The 18,664-nt window shown below is 34.8% G+C and overlaps 1 pseudogene; it reads left to right on the plus strand.

The window, feature by feature from the left end:
* Positions 1 to 8,572: 8,572 nt before the first annotated feature.
* On the plus strand, positions 8,573 to 14,959 carry LOC110730824 (annotated as a pseudogene).
* Positions 14,960 to 18,664: the final 3,705 nt, after the last annotated feature.

Genomic DNA, 18,664 nt, shown 5'->3' on the forward strand with positions numbered 1-18,664 from the left:
TGCACTTGTATCTATCAATGAAAGCGTTTACTATCGATTCCCAGGTAGAGGTTTTCTCTTTGTCAAGGGAGAAGAACCATTGTTGTCAAGGTAGATGGAGCATGAATTCCCAGAGGGTTATGTCCATATGTAGAACACATATGGGTTTCAGAAAAGTGAGAAAAAATTCAATCAGGAAGTAGGATCGAGCAAACAATACGAAAAACTGGTCGAAATTAGAACGCATATTTCTGGCTCGGTATTGGAAGAATTTGGCGCCAGCAAACATAGCTTGGCGCCAAGTTTTAGCTGTAGCGCGTGGCGCCAATGCTGGTGTCTGGCGCTACAGTTTAAATTTTGGCGCCAATCCTCTGGTCGCTGACGCTAATTCCTACATGCCTCAGCAGCTTTCTGTGCTCGATAAAATTTCCAGTTTCGCGCAGTGTTATTTCGGTCCTAATTGTGAAAGATATTTCTCAAACTTCCTACGTGTAAAATCCTATGATTTAACTCATTACGGATGGTCTTTCCAATGAGATCTTTTTTTATGCATATGACAATAATGTTAATCAAAATTACGCTCATGAAATACTTAGAACGTTTCGAATCTCATCCACTCATTCTAAATCATTGCCGAAACAAATTAAGGAATTAAAATAGAAATCCTCATCAGCAGAGTCGTCAAAAACTGTGGGGAATAATTTCAAGCGTTAATTCCCTAGCTTGAACCCCACTGTGATCATACACTAAAGTACGGTGGCGTCCAAAATGGAAGAAGATAGAGCAAAAGAGTCGCCAACAAGTTTTAGGAACTTGTAAACTGTTCACGAGGTGAAGGTTACACCCCTTAACGATCCAAGAGATCGTCAACTCCATAAGGTCTTGAACCAAAATAGGGTTCAGGGATGAAGGTACAAATCCAACCTAAAAGAGATTGAACCTGCCCTAATAATAGGCCTCTACTTTATTCTGATCGTATTCATGTGCGCTTTCTGACTAACATGCAAGCAATAGGTTTACTCTAAACCTGTTTATCTATGTTGGTTGAATTTAATGCACAAATAAATCTATTATTGGCGATCACTTGAATTATAATCAAGTTAACCTTAAACAAGATTATTAAATACCTTATTAAGCGTGATTACAAGTACAAAATTCCTTTAAACATGCATAAAAGGCGTGATCAAGCAATAACAATAAATATAAAAATCAAGCAACATAATAATAACCATAATAATAATCATCATAATAATCATAATTAAAATAATCATAACAATTATAATAATCAAAACAATTATAAAAATAATCATGAATCATGTTAAAGCATAATAATAGCAATATCATAGGCATGATACTAACAAGATTAAAATCAAACGCTAGCTTGTCACTAAACAATAAAAATCAAAGATTTAACCCTAACATGATACTAACAATCATAAATATTAGGAAGAACATAAAAGGCATCATAACAATCATATTTAGTATTAAAGTTACTCTAGACATGATACTAGGAATATCATAATAACAACCTAAACATGATTTCTACATCATAACATCAATAAAAACCATTAAAGCACTTACTTCGATGCCTCGTACCTCTTTCTAATAACAAAATACACACGTTAGTAACTTCAAGGAAAATATAAACAAAACAATTAAATTAAATAATTGAAAGAGAGATTTGGGACCAAACCCTCAGAAATTAAACCTTTCACGTCTAGGGCGAAGGCAACTTCGAATATGGCTAGGTGTGTCTAGATCTAATGAATGCAGAATTTTGTACGTAAAAAACTAGTTTAGATAAAGAGAGAGAGAGCAGCCAAGAGAATCTTGAGAGAGTTGGTGAGAATAGAGAGAATCGGTAGATTGTAGATGAAAACTGGTTATTGAAAACGGAGTTTTTAGCACGTTATTTATAGAGAAATCAGCCAAAAAGATAAAATATCAAAACAGAGTTTTGGCGCACGTAAAATAGAACCAACGCCAACGCTGGCTATTGGCGCCAGGCACCAACATTAGCGCTAGGCGCCAGGCGCTACAGCTGGCGTTTGGCGCTGATTTGGAAAATTACGCGTTTTCTTAAAATCAGATAAAAATTGTCGTGCAGGAGGATAAAATCTTATTTTCCTCAAAAATGCTCTTTGATCTTAATTAAAACTCTAAAAAGTCAACCAAAGACAATTTATCAATGCTAATTGAATTAGGAATGAAAAGAATCTTCTAGAAGACTAAAACCATTCCTTATCGCATTAGGAATGATAAATCCATATTAGGCCCTCCCCTAGATCATAGGGCCGCATATAAGGCTCAGACCGGGCCCATTTTGGTAAATTGGCCATAACTTTCTCAATATTCATCGGAATTGGGCTTATAATATATTGTTGGAAAGCTCTTGTTAAGCCCCATCCAACTACACTACTATTGGACCCATATCATGGACCAACCAAACTGGATTGGCTGTTCTCTTAAAATAAGTTTTCAAAAACAAAGAGAAGAGAAAAGAAATTAAAACTTTCCGCAATACTAAATTTTTCACACTTTCACTTCATTCGATTATGATTCGACGCGAAAGGTACTCATCACCGGGTTTGGTTTTGGGGAGACACAAATGGGTGTCTACAACAGGTGTACGACAACCGATCAGTTTACGTTAAGTTCAAGTCGGATCAAGATTAGTGTGGCCAATTTGAACCTATATAATTATTTCTTCCACAATTCGATCAAACATTATAAAGATTTTATTAAACATATATAATAGAGAGCGAGATATATATAATCTAAACAAATTGTCCAAATATATTGTTAAGCCAACATGTTGGTATATTATCTAAACCAATTGTACAATTCTACAGTTTTATCATTATTTGATTTATTTTATTTTAGGTTATCTGGGAAAAAGCAGGTCGCGTTGATATCTAGCTAGTTTCATGTTATTCTGGTCAATCGCATATTGGGTTAACAATGATGAATTGATGAGTCAAATAAAGCTTGGTTATGGGTCACTACAAGTCGGTTCAATAATAATTGGTTATGTCGGGTTATAATCATTTTCGAGTTCTAATTGGGTTGGAAACTAGTTCCGGTTCGGATCATTGTCGGGTCGAGTTAAATTGGTTATTGATTACTTTCAGGTCATGGGCATGTTTAGGTTCTGGTTAAAAAGTATCGAATCAATTTTGTTGTCAGTTAATATCAGGTCGGTTTTAGGTCAAGGTACCGGTTAATAGTTTCACCCCATTGTTCGAGCATAGATCTGGTTTAAATCATTGTCGGTTCAGATCGGGTTCTTAAGTCAGATCAGTTTTTGACAGCTCTAGCGTTAGATAGGTGACAATTATACACAAAGATGTCACATGCATGTTAGAACTAGGTAAGCGATATTAGACGTGTTTAATAATATATATATATATATATATATATGTATATATATATATATATGTATATATATATATATACACACACACACACACTCCACAACCATCTAGCCACCACATGTCCAGCCACCATCTCCATTCCTGCGACACAACCCCATGTCCCTTTGATCGCCGACAACACTACCCAGGCTCCTCCGACCATCGGTGACCAGTGCCAAATGCACCTCGACCACCGCCCAGCCCCATCGAGCCCCCAAATTCCCAAATCCCCGCCCACAACCATCCCTCCCTCTCGTCCTCACCATGACCACCACTAGATCACCAAACTCATATTCCTGACCACCCCCAACAACCCCCAGACCACCGAACCCAAACTATGACCACCCCCAAACCACCAATCCACCGATCTATTTCTCTTTTTTCTCCGCCATCTCCTCCACCCCCTCTCTCTCTCTTAATCTTCCGCCATTTTCGATCCTTGCCTAGAATCAAAACCTCAAACCTAAACCCACCATCCCTCCTCGACCAAAACCAAACCCACGGTGAGGAGGCGAGAATTGAAGGTCAAAGAAGAGGAGAGAGAATTTTGAGGTTAGGGTTCAGGTTTAGGCGGTAGAAAGGGTGGAGGCAATGGTTCGACTGTGGAAGGTCGACGTTTCATATGAGGGGGTTCGGTGGCTCCGGTGACAGGGTGAGGGTGGAGGTGTAGGTGGTGCTGGCTACATCTGGTGGGGTTGAGGGTGAAGGGGGTGGCTGGGTTTCGTGGTTTTTATTTTAAGTTCTTTTTTTTTTCTAAGCTAACCATAGTTAATTTTTTGTAAAAATAAATGACACTCATTAATGTCATAAGCGAGATAAATTTTACAATTAGTGTCATTTTGTATAATAAAAAAAATAGGGAGATTACCATTGATGCGTAACAGAAGTTGAGGATCAACGTTGAGAATTTCCCTAAAAAGAAAGGTAAAATTATATACAGATGTATTGGAACTCTTTAATTTGAAGGTGTGTTGCACAGTTAAATTTCATTAAAGCAAAATCCTCCTATAAAGTTTTTTAGGTTTTATAATAATGCTCCCTCCTTTTGGGAGGAACTTTTCTCCCTCGAAATAAAGGGTTTGTGATCTCCTTCGAAAGACAAGGGTTTTTCGACCTCCTTCGAAAGACAATGTTTATCTCCTCTTTTTGTGGGAGAAATTTCTTAGTTTTGAATCCATAATATTAGATCAAATGGATTGTCGTGAAATTATTTCATTGGTGAAAAAGTTATCAAGTTTTTGAATGCGAATGCAGATAGATGAATCAGGAAAAAAAAACATCCTCACTGCTTCAAAGAATCATTAGATTGTCTCTTCATCAAGGCTGATTTTCCAGCGATATAAGCGGGAGATGTTCTATCGTGCAAGATCTACTCTACGATCGTAGTTTTTATGACGGAAAAATTTATTTGATTCAATATTATATGTATTTTATAAGTGTTTTATTTGTCCACTTATCATGGCATTTTTAACACAATTTTGTTGTCATTTTCCCCTCTTTTCCCCCTTTCCGACTCCTTTTTTGTGTATGATTACAACTTTTGGCTTTCCTAATCTTTTTTATGTGTGTGTTCGTGTTTGTAGATGCAAGGAGAAATTGGTTATATAGCATGAACATGAAGAACTATATTGGAAGCAAGCACAAGAGGAGAGGGCGTGCAACCCCTGAGGAGAGGGCGCTCCTACCCCAAGCGCCACAATCTGCCTCTCTTTATTCCCAGCTAGGAGAGGACGTGCACCATAGTAGGAGCTGGCGCTCCTCCCTGATCTTCCACAAACTGCCTCAAATTGCTGCAAGAGGAGAGGGCGCGCAAGAGTCAGGAGAGGGCGCTCCTCTATGTAGGAGCGGGCGCTCCTACATGCAAACCCGACTTTTTGGGCGGATTTTACGATGTGATTTTAGGGTGTATAAATACGACCCTTGGCTTCAGTTTTCTGCATGTTCTTCCTTGGAGAAGATCACCTTCTTCCCTTTAGTCTCCTTAGTCCCTTAAATCTCTAAACTCTTACTAATTAGCTTAGTTTCTCTCAACTCAATCATTGAAGTAGATTAATTGAAGTTTGTATTCTCACTTTCAACATTTTCTTAACCTTGAAGCTTCATTAGTAATCTCTTTCCTCTATCTCTTACTCTTTATTTTCTGTTTTTTTTATTGTTTTGAATTATATATTTCTCTCTTAATCTTGGTTAATTATTGTTGCATGTTCAATCTTCTTTGTTCTTACTACTCTCTTCAATTTGTTAGATTTTATTTTGAACTTAGATATTGTTGTTAGAATGTTCTTTACCATGTTTAGTGAGTAGTTAGTTAGCTAGGGGTTGGGTGAAGACCCAACCAAGCCATGGGTTGATTGATATTTGTGCTTGCATGTTCATTTTGGATTGATGATTGATTGTTAAAGAATTGGTTAATTGCATGTGTAATTGGATGGCCACTTATTGCTCATGTATTCACTTCTATGCTTGCATTGAAAGATGAGGTCTAGTTGTGAGCCTTTTCTTGTATGATTATGCTAAATTCCTCTTGATTACGGTCCCTTGTTTGAATGATGTAGTAGTCTTAGTTGCGGTAATTAGGAGAGAAATCCCAATTATTTGTGCCTTAGTACTATCTCGAACCGATCGAAAGACAAACCCGAGTTAGTAGACTACTTCCCATTGTTAAAACTTGGTTGGCCTATCTTGCTAGTTGAGTTTGGTTTAGGAATGCTTAGTGTTGTGGTTTCGAAAGAAGTGAACCTTTTCTTGTATGATTAGACCGAACTTCTATCTTGATTACGGTTCCTTGTTTGGATGATATAGTAGTCTTATTAGTTGCGGTAACTAGGAGAGAAATCCCAATTATTTGTGCCTTAGTACTATCTCGAACCGATCGAAAGACAAACCCGAGTTAGTAGTCTACTTCCCATTGTTAAAACTTGGTTGGCCTATCTTGCTAGTTGAGTTTGGTTTAAGAATGCTTAGTGTGGTGGCTTCGGTAGAAGACAATGTTGAGTGCCCTTTCTATCACCCAATTTGTGTACATATTTGCTTATTGTTTTGATTCATAGGTTTGTTTGGTGTCGATTCCCATTTCCCCCCTAGTGTTTGTCTCCATAGTAGTTATTTAATCAAACCCCAAACTTGTGACCGAACTTGATTACAACCGTTTCATATTCTCGGTGTACTCATACCCATTCCCTGTGGATACGATCCTTTACTTACCCTAAACTTGTCTTAGGTTGGTTTAGGTAGAAATATTGTTTGGCTTGAGGGTGATTGTCCAACGACCGATTATTCCTTCTACCAGTATTTGTTAACGTCGAATCTATACCGTAGATGTCATATGACTTTTAATTAATGAAATATTTTTGTTATTAAAAAAAATAAATAAGTAGCTACATATTGAATTTCACACTAGTTTGCAACATTTTAACCAATAAACGTATGTAATAATCCAACCTCTACAAAGTACAAACACACCAACCTATTACTGCCTACTTAAACAACATACTTAATATAATGTGTTTTTAGTTTTGTCCGAAAATGAACAATTTTCGTTTATTTGATACCTAAAGAACATATGGCATGACTGCATTGAGGCCTATGATACATATCTACTATCTATTCCCCACCCCTCGTTGTGCTTTTATATCCCATCCGAGTCATACCTTATCTTAAAATTATGCTAACCAAACACCTCATTTTACAAGACAAACAAGTCCCCGTTTACTTTAACTTAAAAAAAATATTAAATAAAAATAATTTCATTTCAATAAAAAATAATTTTTATTCAGTAAAAATAAGTTTAGTTCAATAAAAATAATTTTGGTTCAGTAAAAATAAGTTTAATTCGGTTAAATTTTGTAACTATAAGGCCCTTTTTCACTTTACCATAAAAAAAATATCCAGTAAAAATAATTTTCGTTCATTAAATATAATTTCAGTAAAGTAAAATTAAAATCAATTCAACAAAAAAATTTCAGTTCAGTAAAAATCAGTAAACCAAAGAAAAATATAATAGAAAATTAGTAAAAATAATTTTAGTTCAACAAATTAATTTCAGTTTAGTAAAATTAATTTCAATTTAGTGAAAATAATTTAAGTTCGGCAAAAATAGTTCCACTTCAGTAAAAATAATTTCAGTTCAATAAAAATAAGGTGAAGTGAACAGGGCCTAAAAAAAATATAATATAAAATTAGTAAAAAATAATTGTTGTTAACTTAGTAAAATTAATTTACTTCAATTTAGCAAAAATAAGGTAAACTGATCGGGCCTTATTCCGCATTATTAACTAGGTGCGGTAGAAATTGTATCCATTCAATTATTAAAGGGACTTTCTCTTAGCTTCAAGCATCACCATTACTTTACATATGATCAAACTTTGATACAGAGTACGAAAAAAAAAAGGTCCTGAGATGATAAACTACAAAAAGCATTCAAAGTGATTTTCTCATCACTTTCATAAAACAAAAGTAAAGCCATTTACTCACAGTATCCAAGCAAAAACAAACAGTAATTTTGACAATTTATAACTTATAATGCCATTCACACTCCTTTAACGCGGGAAAAAATAAATGCAGAATGCCTGTGCTAAAGTTTGTAACTACCTATCCATTCATGTTCCTTATAAGAGCATTGCCAACAATGAGAAAAAAAAGTTTTCTTCATTCTCTCTAAAATTCGTATTTTCCTCGTAAGAAATTATGGTGAGGAAATTTTATCCCATCAATGATAAAATTTTAAAAAAAAATTAAAAAAAAATTAAAAAAAATCACTTTTGTTTCATATTATTTGCAATATTTGTCAAAAAATGGATGCTAAACATTGAAACAAATTTTTTCTTTCCTTTAGGTTGTTATTTCTCTTTATCTCTCTCCTCATCACATGCATCCATAATTTTATTTCTCTATTTTACACTCACAACCAAATTTTGTTTAAAAGTTTATGCGCCTTCCAAATTTGCAATTAATATGAAACGGAGGTAGTAAATAAAAATTCTCAACCACTTAATTTCTCTCATACTTTTTTACCACCTTTCTATATATAACTATCTTTTTCACATGTTAAAGGTAAAAAGGATCGTTTTGAGCAAATCAGGGGTAAAGGTGGAATTATTTTAAGTAGAAGTGACAAAAGTGAGATTATTAAGGTATGTTCTGATTTTCTGAGTTGAGCTAAAACAAAAAGTAAATTGAAATTAAGTTGAAGAGAACAAGTCCTTAATTTAATTTTTTCTAATAAATATAACGACACTTGATATGTTTCCTAAATCAATACATATCACATGTTAGGAAATACATTCAAATATTATTCTCTAAATATTCTATTCAATCGAATATATTCACACAATATCACTACTAAAAATAGGCCTATTTCCGACGGACGCGTAATTCCGTCAGAAATTTCCAACGAAATTAAAATCCATCGGAAATTTCCGACGGAATATTCCATCAGAATATATTTTTAAAAAAATTCAACAAACCCTAATTTCAGCCCCCCTTTTATTTCACCCCTCAACAGTTTTTTTTTTCACTTTCCCCTTTTCATTCTCTCTCCTTTCTTATTCTGAATCTTCTGTTTCTCTCTCATCTATGTCTTCCTCCTCCCTTCGATCTCCTTTTCCCTCCTCTTTCTCTTCTTTCCTCTCCTCTCCTTCGCACTTCCTCTCCGTCATTTCACCCACCCAACGTCCTTTCCTTCGTACTTCCTCTCCACCGCCATCTCATCACTCCACTGCCACCCCTATAAATCCCCTTTCCGTGCCAATTTGTAAGTTTTTTTATTTTATAAGGTTTTTAAGGTTAAATTCGGCCATAAAAACTCTTGGTCGAATTTAGCCTTATTAACCTAAATTTGGAGAAATTCGAAGCTAATTTCATGTATTTTTTGATGTTTTTAATGTTCTTTCTTTTGCTTTGAAGTTTTTTTTTTTTTTAATTTGGGTTCTGGTGGTGGCGGCTCGTTGGTGGTTTTAGGGTTGTTGTGGGTGGGTCTGGTCAGTTTAAGGGTGGGTCATGGTCAATTTATGGGTTGTTGTGGGTGGCTTGTTGGTGGTTTTAGGGTCGTGGTCAGGGTGGCTAGATGGGAGGTTCGTGGTCTTGGTGGCTAGACGGCTGAACGGAGGGAGGTGGTGGTGGGTAGATCTGGGTTTTGGGTGGGTGGGGATTTTTTTGGTTTTTTTGTTGCGGTGTGGTGGTTTGGCGGTGGAGCCTGGTGGGTAGTGAAGGTGGTGGTCTGGTGGGTAGTGGAGATGGTGGTCTGGTTGGGGTTGGAGGTGGTAATACGCCTCGCTGGTGGTGATGCGGCGTTTTTTTTTATTTCGGTTGAAACATCTTCCGACGGACTTTTCCATTGCCTGAAAATCTCATATGACGAAAAATTCTGTCAGAAAAATATTTCGACGAATAATTCCATCGGAAAAGGTGGTTTTTCCTACCAAACCGTTACCGACAACCACTGTCGACGGATTAAACACTTCCTCTTAAGCATACTTTCAAACAAGTTGCTGATCATCTTTATAAAACTGATTCTAATCAAGTTGATTTTATCCACAAATTATGTCTTCTTTCCTTTTTAATTTTTTTTTTAAATGTTTATTGTATGTATCAATTGTTATAGTTTGAATTAGATTCGTCTCTCTACTTTTTACATTAGCTAACTAGGTTAGAACCTGTGTGATGCAGGGTTACATAAAACCTATTTTTAATTTGTACATTTTAAAAATAAATCACTATTATACATAAATACAAATAAAAATTATGTATATTTTGTAATTTTAAAATTTTTAATTTTCATCAAAATTATGATATAGTATTTGTTCAACATTGTCTAATTCATAATTCAATGTAGGAGGTCATTTATTAGTGTGCTATTTAAAATTATTTCAATTTCCTAAGATAAATTGATAGGTTTTAATTGTAATGTAGAAGCTTTTAATATTTAAATTTGAAAAATGTTAAATATGATAACTCTACCAAAAAAAAAATGGTGACATTGTCATTGCATTTAGGAGGGAAATTTTTTTATTGAGAAAGCGACACGTGGGCAATGGTGACGTCAGCAACTTCTGTTTTAATAACAATTAATAAAATTTTAAAAAAAAATTGATTAAAGTGTGTCATTGAACAAAAAAGGAAAAAAAAATTGTAAGATGGTTTCTTGCAGAAAATTACTTATAAAAGTTGATTTTTTGCAAACTTTCCTATTTGTTATAAAAGTAGAATTTTATTAGTTGGGAAAAATAGTCATGTCTCATGTGATCTTGTTAAATTCGTCTTGAAATACACTATTATTACAAAAAAAAATTCATGCCCCCAATTTACAATAATTTTATTGTACATCAAACATTTTGCGAAAAGTCACCATATTTATAACAAAAGCGGCCCTTTTTCTTTTTTACAAAAGTGACCCTTTTTTTCACAGAACTGACTTTTTTTTTTTACAAAAATGACTCCTTTTCAGAAAATTGACCCTTTTTCACAAAAAGTAACCTTTTTTTTCCACAAAAGTAATTAAGCTACATATGCAAAACAGAGTATCAAAATCAACAAAAATTAAGAATAGTCATGAAAAAACAATATTATCACTCAAACAAATCAAAATTCGCCGCTAAAACCACCGATAGCGCGCGCTGAAACCATCGTTGATTCCACCATTTCCGACCATCTCACCAATCAAAGCGACGACAATGACGAAGACTCTTTCTTCGAGTTAGAGCTCACTTTACCTTCTTTTGACTTCAAATCTTCTTTGTCCACTCCTTGCTCAAAAAATTTATCAGATTACTACTACAATTGTTTTAAAACAGCTTATTATTAACTGTGAAATTCTGAATTGAAGACTGTTCAATTGATCGTTCCGAAGTCTTTCCAAAAACTTTCAATTGTTTCCATTTGCAGCATTAGTGTAAATCGGGCGTTATTAAACATATATTATTAATATTAATTTTTAGGAAAATTTGTCAGGAAAACCTTTTAAAGTGACCTTTTTATTCAGAAAAACCTTATAAAAAATTTTTTGCCAAGAGAAACCTGTTTAAATTTTTTTTTTTTTGTTCAAAACATCCAACACTCACTTTTCGACATTGATTGAACATTTCCTGGCATTGACCACGTGTTTTCCCACATGTGCCATGCGCATGACTTCTAATATCCTAATGACACCCCATTTTTCCTAATTTCATACTCTTTTCCCTCCAATTAAACACACACACTCTCTCTCCTTCTCTTTATTCTATTTCATCTCTAGCTTTCTCTGCTCTGTGTTCTCAAATTCTCACACCATTACTGGAGTGCAGCCAATTCGAAGCAATAGAAGGCTTTCCCATCAATTTTTGACTAGAGATAAGTGTTTAATTTGTCCAACTCTGTGTTTTCAATTCTTGATTGGAAATTAGGGTTTTTTCCCCTTTTTAAATTTTCTCAATTATGCAGCAAATATGGATCAAATAGGTGTTATGAGGTGTGGTTGTGGTTTTCTTGTTGCGAAGAGGACTTCATGGGTTATGACCATGAAACTGCGAAGAGGACATCTCAAACGACGGAAAAGGTGGTTTTTCGTACCATGCCGTTTTCGACAACCACATCTGACGGGGTTTCCGACAGATTTTAGGGTGTTGTCGACGGAATTTTTCCGTCGAAAATGAGCCTATGTTTAGTAGTGTCGGGTTGACCCAAGTGAGGTCGAACCAAATAGACTCTCCTTTTAGAGTCAAAATTTTTTTTTTCCGTTCACGTATTTTATTTTCCATTGCTGAATCTAGCGACGGTTTTTTTTTTTATCTGTTGCTAAAGCTAGCGACAGATTTATATTTTCTGTTGCTGAATCAAGAGACGAATTTATTTTTCCGTTGCTAAATCTAGCAACGGATTTTTTTCCCGTATCCAGCGACGGATTTTTTTTTCTGTCTCTAAATCCATTTAGCGACAAGATTTTTACCAACGGAATGATTATGTCGATATATCCGTAGCTAGCTATGTCTAGCGACCGATTTTTAGAAATTAGCAACGGATTTCACCTATCTCTTAAAGGCCAGATTTTTGTAGTGACTACAAGTCGGTTCAATAATAATTGGTTATGTCGGGTTTTAATCATTTTCAAGTTCTAACTGGATTGGATACTAGTTCGTGTTCGAATGGTTGTCGGTTCGAGATAAATTGGTTATCGATTACTATCAGGGGGCATGTTTAGGTTTAGGTCAAAAAGTATCATCAGATCAATTCTGTTGTCAGTTAACATCAGGTCGAGGTACAGGTCAATAATTTCTCCCCATTGTTCGAGCACAGATCGGGTTGAAATCATTGCCGGTTCAGGTTGGGTTCTTAAGTCGGATCAGTTTTTGACTGCTCTAGCGTTAGATAGGCGACAATTATACATAAAGATGTCACACATTAGATACTAGGTAAGCGATATTGGATGGATTTAAGAGTTTTATTTGTGCTAAATTTTTAATCTTACACATTGATAAAATAATTGCTAATAAGAAATTTCATCTACTTCTACCACTTACCAAAGTTTTGTTATCTTAGAGGATTACAAATGGAACAAACAAAGAGGAAAGACCAAAAAAAAAAAAGGTAATATTATATACAGATGTATTGGAACTCTTTAATTTTAAGGTGTGTTGCACAGTTGAATTCTTTCATTAAAGCAAAATCCTCCTATAAAGTTACTCAATCATACCAAATTTCATCTCATCCATATTATCAATAGTAATTAAACTTACTACTTATTGTTATTTATCAATTGTATGTTTATTCATAACTAAGTTTTCTTAGCGATGGACCACCAATCATTCACCAACCTAGCAGACGTCTCACTGACTCTCACCAGCCGTGTGTCGTCAACCGAGACAAATAAGAACAACAACTTGGTTATCTCACCACTCTCACTTCATGCTATCCTTAGTGTGATTGCAGCCGGATCATCCGGCTCAACTCATGAACAACTACTCACGTTTCTTAAGGCTAATTCCTCTGATGAGCTCAACCAACTTTGTGCAGAGCTTGTATCACTCGTCTTTGCTGATGGCAGTGCCGTTGTGGGCCTAAGTTGAGCTATGCTAATGGTGTTTGGGTTGATCAAACACTTCCTCTTAACTCCACTTTCAAACAACTACTTGATCATGTTTACAAAGCTACTTCCAATCAAGTTGATTTTTGCAACTAAGTATGTCTACTTCTACCACTTACCAAAGTTTGTTTTATTTTTTTGTTTGTTTTAATGTACTTTTTTTTGGGAAATTCCCTGTTTCTCATAATGACATCTTCGTGAATAAATCAACAACTTTTTCATTATTGTAGGCTTCACAATTGAATAAAGTTGTTGGTTTACTTACGAAAATACCATCTGAGAAACAAAATTTGTTTCTCACTATTAGAAACTGGGGCATCATCCATCAAATTTTTTTTATGTTCCATTTAACTAATATTCTCCATTTTTATATAAATTCTTATTGCAACCTTAGAAAAAATAGAGGACTCATATGATTAGAATAGTAGAGAGAATCATATGATGGAAGACATACATAGTGTTATTTATTAACTTGTTGTCATATACCATGATTTTAAGCTATAAGTTCATTTTTGAAACGATTAATTAGTTTGAATTTTTGACAGCAACCTAATCATAAGATGTCTATACATATATGTAGGCTGACGAAGTGGTCTTAGATGTGAATTCATGGGCGAAGACCAAAACTAATGGCCTTATAAGCGATTTGTTGGATCCTGACTCAGTTGATTGCAACACAAATCTCATCTTTGCAAACGCAATTTACTTCAAGGGAGCATGGAAGAGGAAGTTTAATGCATCGCAAACAAAAGAAGATGATTTTTATCTTTTGAATGGCAACTCGACCAAGGTTCCTTTTATGACCAACGAGTATGATCAATTCATCAAAGTTTTCATCTGTTTTACAATTCTTCGTCTTCCTTATAAACAAGGACAAGATAAGCGCCAATTTTCTATGTATCTCTTCCTTCCAGATGAAAAATATGGGCTTCCCGCCTTGATGCAAAAACTCAGCTCGGAACCTGGTTTTCTACATAATCACCTTCCATTATTAGTTAAAAGAATTCCAATAGCTAAATTAAAGATTCCTAAGTTCAAGTTTTCATTTGGATTTGAAGCTTCAAATGTTTTAAAGGGATTAGGAGTTGAATTGCCCTTTAAGGCGGGTGGTCTTACTGAAATGATAGACTCATCATCATCAGCCATAGCTCGAAAACTTTATGTTTCAGACATTTTCCAGAAATCCTTTATTGAGATCAACGAGGAAGGTACTAAAGCTGCTGCTGCTTCTTAGCCTCTAAACGTTTGGAGTGTGACAGAATTACCAGGTTGAAATTCATAGCTAACCATCCATTCATGTTCCTTATAAGAGATGATATGACTGGAGCTGTGTTATTTACCGGACAAGTTATGAATCCTCTTGAGAGTTAAAAAGTTCGAGTTTGAATCAAACTTGGACAATATATATCTAGTAACAATATGGTTGCGAGTGTGTTATAGTTAATTTCTATGCTTTCATTAGAAGTTTGTTAGGTGCCACACTTTGGCAAGTTATCCATCTATTTGTTTCTTCTCTAGGGGCTATGAATATTTATATTTATTGTCTATGAGTTATTGTTGTAGTATGATAATAAATAAACTCGAGTTTGATGTATGCGTTATTAGGCCCCGTTCACTTCACCTTAAAAAAATAATATTCAGTAAAAATAATTTTATTTCAATAAAAATAAGTTTAGTTAAGTAATTAAAAATAATTTCAGTTCAGTAAAAATTAGTAATCTTAAAGAAGAATATAATCAAAAATTAGTAACAATAATTTCAATTTAGTAAAATTAATTTCAATTCAGTAAATATAATTTAAGTTTAGCAAAAATAATTTCATTTCAGTAAAATTAATTTCAGTTCAGTAAAAATAAGGTGAAGTGAATGGGGCCTTACAAAGTCGCTACATTTTCAATTTCACACTAATTTCCAACATCTTAACCAATCAACGTATGTAATAATGCAACCGCTAAAAAGTACAAACACACCAACCCATTAGTGCTCGTACTTAAACAACATACTTCCTCCGTTACGCATTATGTGCAACAATTACCAAAAAGGGAAATTACATATTATGTGCAACAAACTTTAATTTTGCTTTCCTTTTTTGGTAACTTTTTAAAAATAAATTTACTATAATACCCCTGTTTTAAAACTAATAGCACTATTTTAGTTACTAATTTAAATTGATTAGATTACTTAACATTAATAATTAAAAACCCCTTTCTCTCCCCTACCACCATCATCACCGATCACCCATGAGAACCACCGTACCAAACCACCAACACCACGAACACCTTCGACACCAAGGCCACCATAAACATCTCCGACACCAAACCATTACAACCACCAACATCATCTTCTTCATCTTCATTTAGGGTTCATCTTCGTTCTTTATCGTCGCCACCACCACAACCAAGGATCTCAGATCCAAATTTGAAACGATAGAGAAAGAGAATTGGGTGTGCAATTTGGCCGATGGATTTCAGATCTAGGGATTTGGATGGTGGATTTCGCTGGCATGATTTCACGTTGTGGTGATATGGATTTTGCTAATACGGTGGGGGTTTTGTAGGTGGTGGGGGTTTTGGGATTTGCTTGTGGTTTTGCGATGTGGTGCTAGTGGTCAGGGCTTCGGGATTTTATTGGTGGATTTTGGAGTTTCTGGTGGAAAAGGTCATTTCTGGTTGTCGGGCTTATAGAATTTCGCTGGTGGTTGTCGGGGTTGTCGTTTCTGGTGGTGGCAGAGTTGCGGAGTTTTTTGGTGGTGGCCTGGGTTTTGGGATTACTCTGGTGGAGTTTGTGGTGGTGGTTGTGGTGGAGTTTCTGGTTGTGGTGCTGGTGGTGGGGTTTCAGGTGGTACGGATATAATAATGGTGGTGAAGGGGTGTTAGTTTTGTGGTGAGGTGGTAGATTATTAGTCATACCAATCTCTCTCCTTCACATAATATCACTTACCCTTTAATCTAATCAAGCCTTAACATCTTTTGTCTTGGAGTTCGTGTCAACCTATTTGTTGCACATAATGCGTAACGGAGGAAGTACTTTCGTATAATGTGTTTGGTTTTGTCCAAAAATGAACAATTTTCTTTTATCTGATACCTAAAGAACATATGGCATGACTGCATGAGGCCTATGAGACATATTGGTATCTACTATCTATTCTCCACCACTCGTTGGAATTTTATATCCCATCCGAGTCATACCTTATCTCAAAAATATGCTAACCAAAACACTTCATTTTACAAGGACATAAAAGTCCAATTTTACTTTATCTTAAAAAAATAATATTAAATAGAAATAATTTCAATTCAGTTAAAATAATTTTAGTTTAGTAAAAAAAGTTCATTTTAATAAAATTTAGTAATCATAAAAAAGAAATATAATATAAAATCAGTAAAATATAATTTAAGTTCAGCAAAAATAATTTCAGCTCATTAAAAATAATTTAAATTCAGTAAAAATAATTGACTTCAATTGAGTAAAAATAATTTTAGTTCACCAAAGACTAGGTGAACTCGGGGCCTTATTCCGCACTATTAACTTGGTGCGGTAGAAATTGTATCCATTCAATTTTTCAAGCAATCAAGCATCACCATTACTTTACATGTGATGAACTTTAATCCCAAAAAAAAAAGGTCCTGAGATGATTAACTACAAAAAGCATTCAAAGTTTAGTAAAATTAATTTCAATTTAGTAAAAATAATTTAAGTTTGGCAAAAATAGTTTCAGTTCAGTAAAAATAATTTCAGTTCAGCAAAAATAAGGTGAAGTGAACCGGGCCTAAAGAAGAAATATAATATAAGATCAATAAAAAATAAAAATAATTATGTTAAATAAAAATAATTTCAATTCAGTAAAAATAATTTACTTCATTTCAGCAAAAATAAGGTAAATTGATCGGGGCCTTATTCCGCATTATTAACTAGGTGCTGTAGAAATTGTATCCATTCAATTATTAAAGGGACTCTCTTAGCTTCAACCTTCAAGCAATCAAGCATCACCATTACTTTATGTCCGATCAAATATTAAATTTGATACAGAGTACGAAAAAAAAAAGTCCTGAGATGATAAACTAAAAAAAGCATTCAAAGTGATTTTCTCATCACTTTCATAAAACAAAAGTAAAGCCATTTACTCACAGTATCCAAGCAAATACAAACAGTAATTTTGACAATTTATAATGCCATTCACACTTCTTTAACGCGGGAAAAATAAAGGAAAAATTGACTGGTATATTCTCAACTTTGCTCCGTTCGCTCAAAGTAATTCGAACTTTCGATTATTTTTTAATAATTCCAACTTTATACTCTATCCTCCCAAAACAATCCCAAGTTACTGGTGACTTGTTAAATAGGTAAGATTTTTTTCTTTAAGGTTTCATTTACACGTGTCACCACTTATTTGATAAAAAAAAAAACTATTATTAATATTAATATTATTAAATAATTATTAATAATAAAAAAAAACCACCATCAACCCAGCACCTTCCAAGGCCCTCCTCTTTAGCCGACGCTACATCATCCCCTTACTGGCGCCAAACTCAACTATTAACAGTCAACCCCCTATCCCTGTACCGGTCGTCAACCCTCTCCCTTCCCCTTAAACCACCATCCTTCATTAAAGAGATGCATCAACCGCTCGAAGTTCGCATCGAAATTCGTCACAAAGAGCAACAACATCTCGACAATCGTTTAATCCCTCAATCTCTCTTTTCAAGTCATCTCCACCTTCAGTCATCGTCCTTTCACCCCAAGAAACACCCTCTCGACAATCGAGCTAAACCGCCTCCGATCCCAAACGGTTTCTGAAATTGGAGGGTATGGGAATAATGATGGTTTAAGGGGAAGGGGAAGGGTAGTCGGGGCGGCGTCGGCTCCCGGGGAAGGGGAGGGCATCTGGGCAGTGGCAGGGGTTGGGCTGGGCTTGTGTGGCAGTGGGGGTGGCTGGGTGCTTTGGTTGAAGGCCGCTGGTGGTTTTGTTTTTTTTTTGTTTTTTATTTTCATTTTTTTTTTAAAAAAATTTGTTTAATTTTTTTTAGCCAATTATAGAATGACACGTGGGTGATAACTTGTAATATAATAACAAGTTGGATTAACAATTGGGACTAATTGGGCGGATAGAGTATGAGGTTGGGATTATTAAAAAATAATCGAAAGTTGGGATTATTTTGAGTAGACGAAGAAAAGTTGGGATTATTTTTTACAATTTTTCCAAAAATAAATGCAAAATACT

This window comes from Chenopodium quinoa, unplaced genomic scaffold (assembly GCF_001683475.1).
Source record: "Chenopodium quinoa cultivar QQ74 unplaced genomic scaffold, ASM168347v1, whole genome shotgun sequence".
NCBI classification, from domain to species: Eukaryota; Viridiplantae; Streptophyta; class Magnoliopsida; order Caryophyllales; family Amaranthaceae; genus Chenopodium; species Chenopodium quinoa.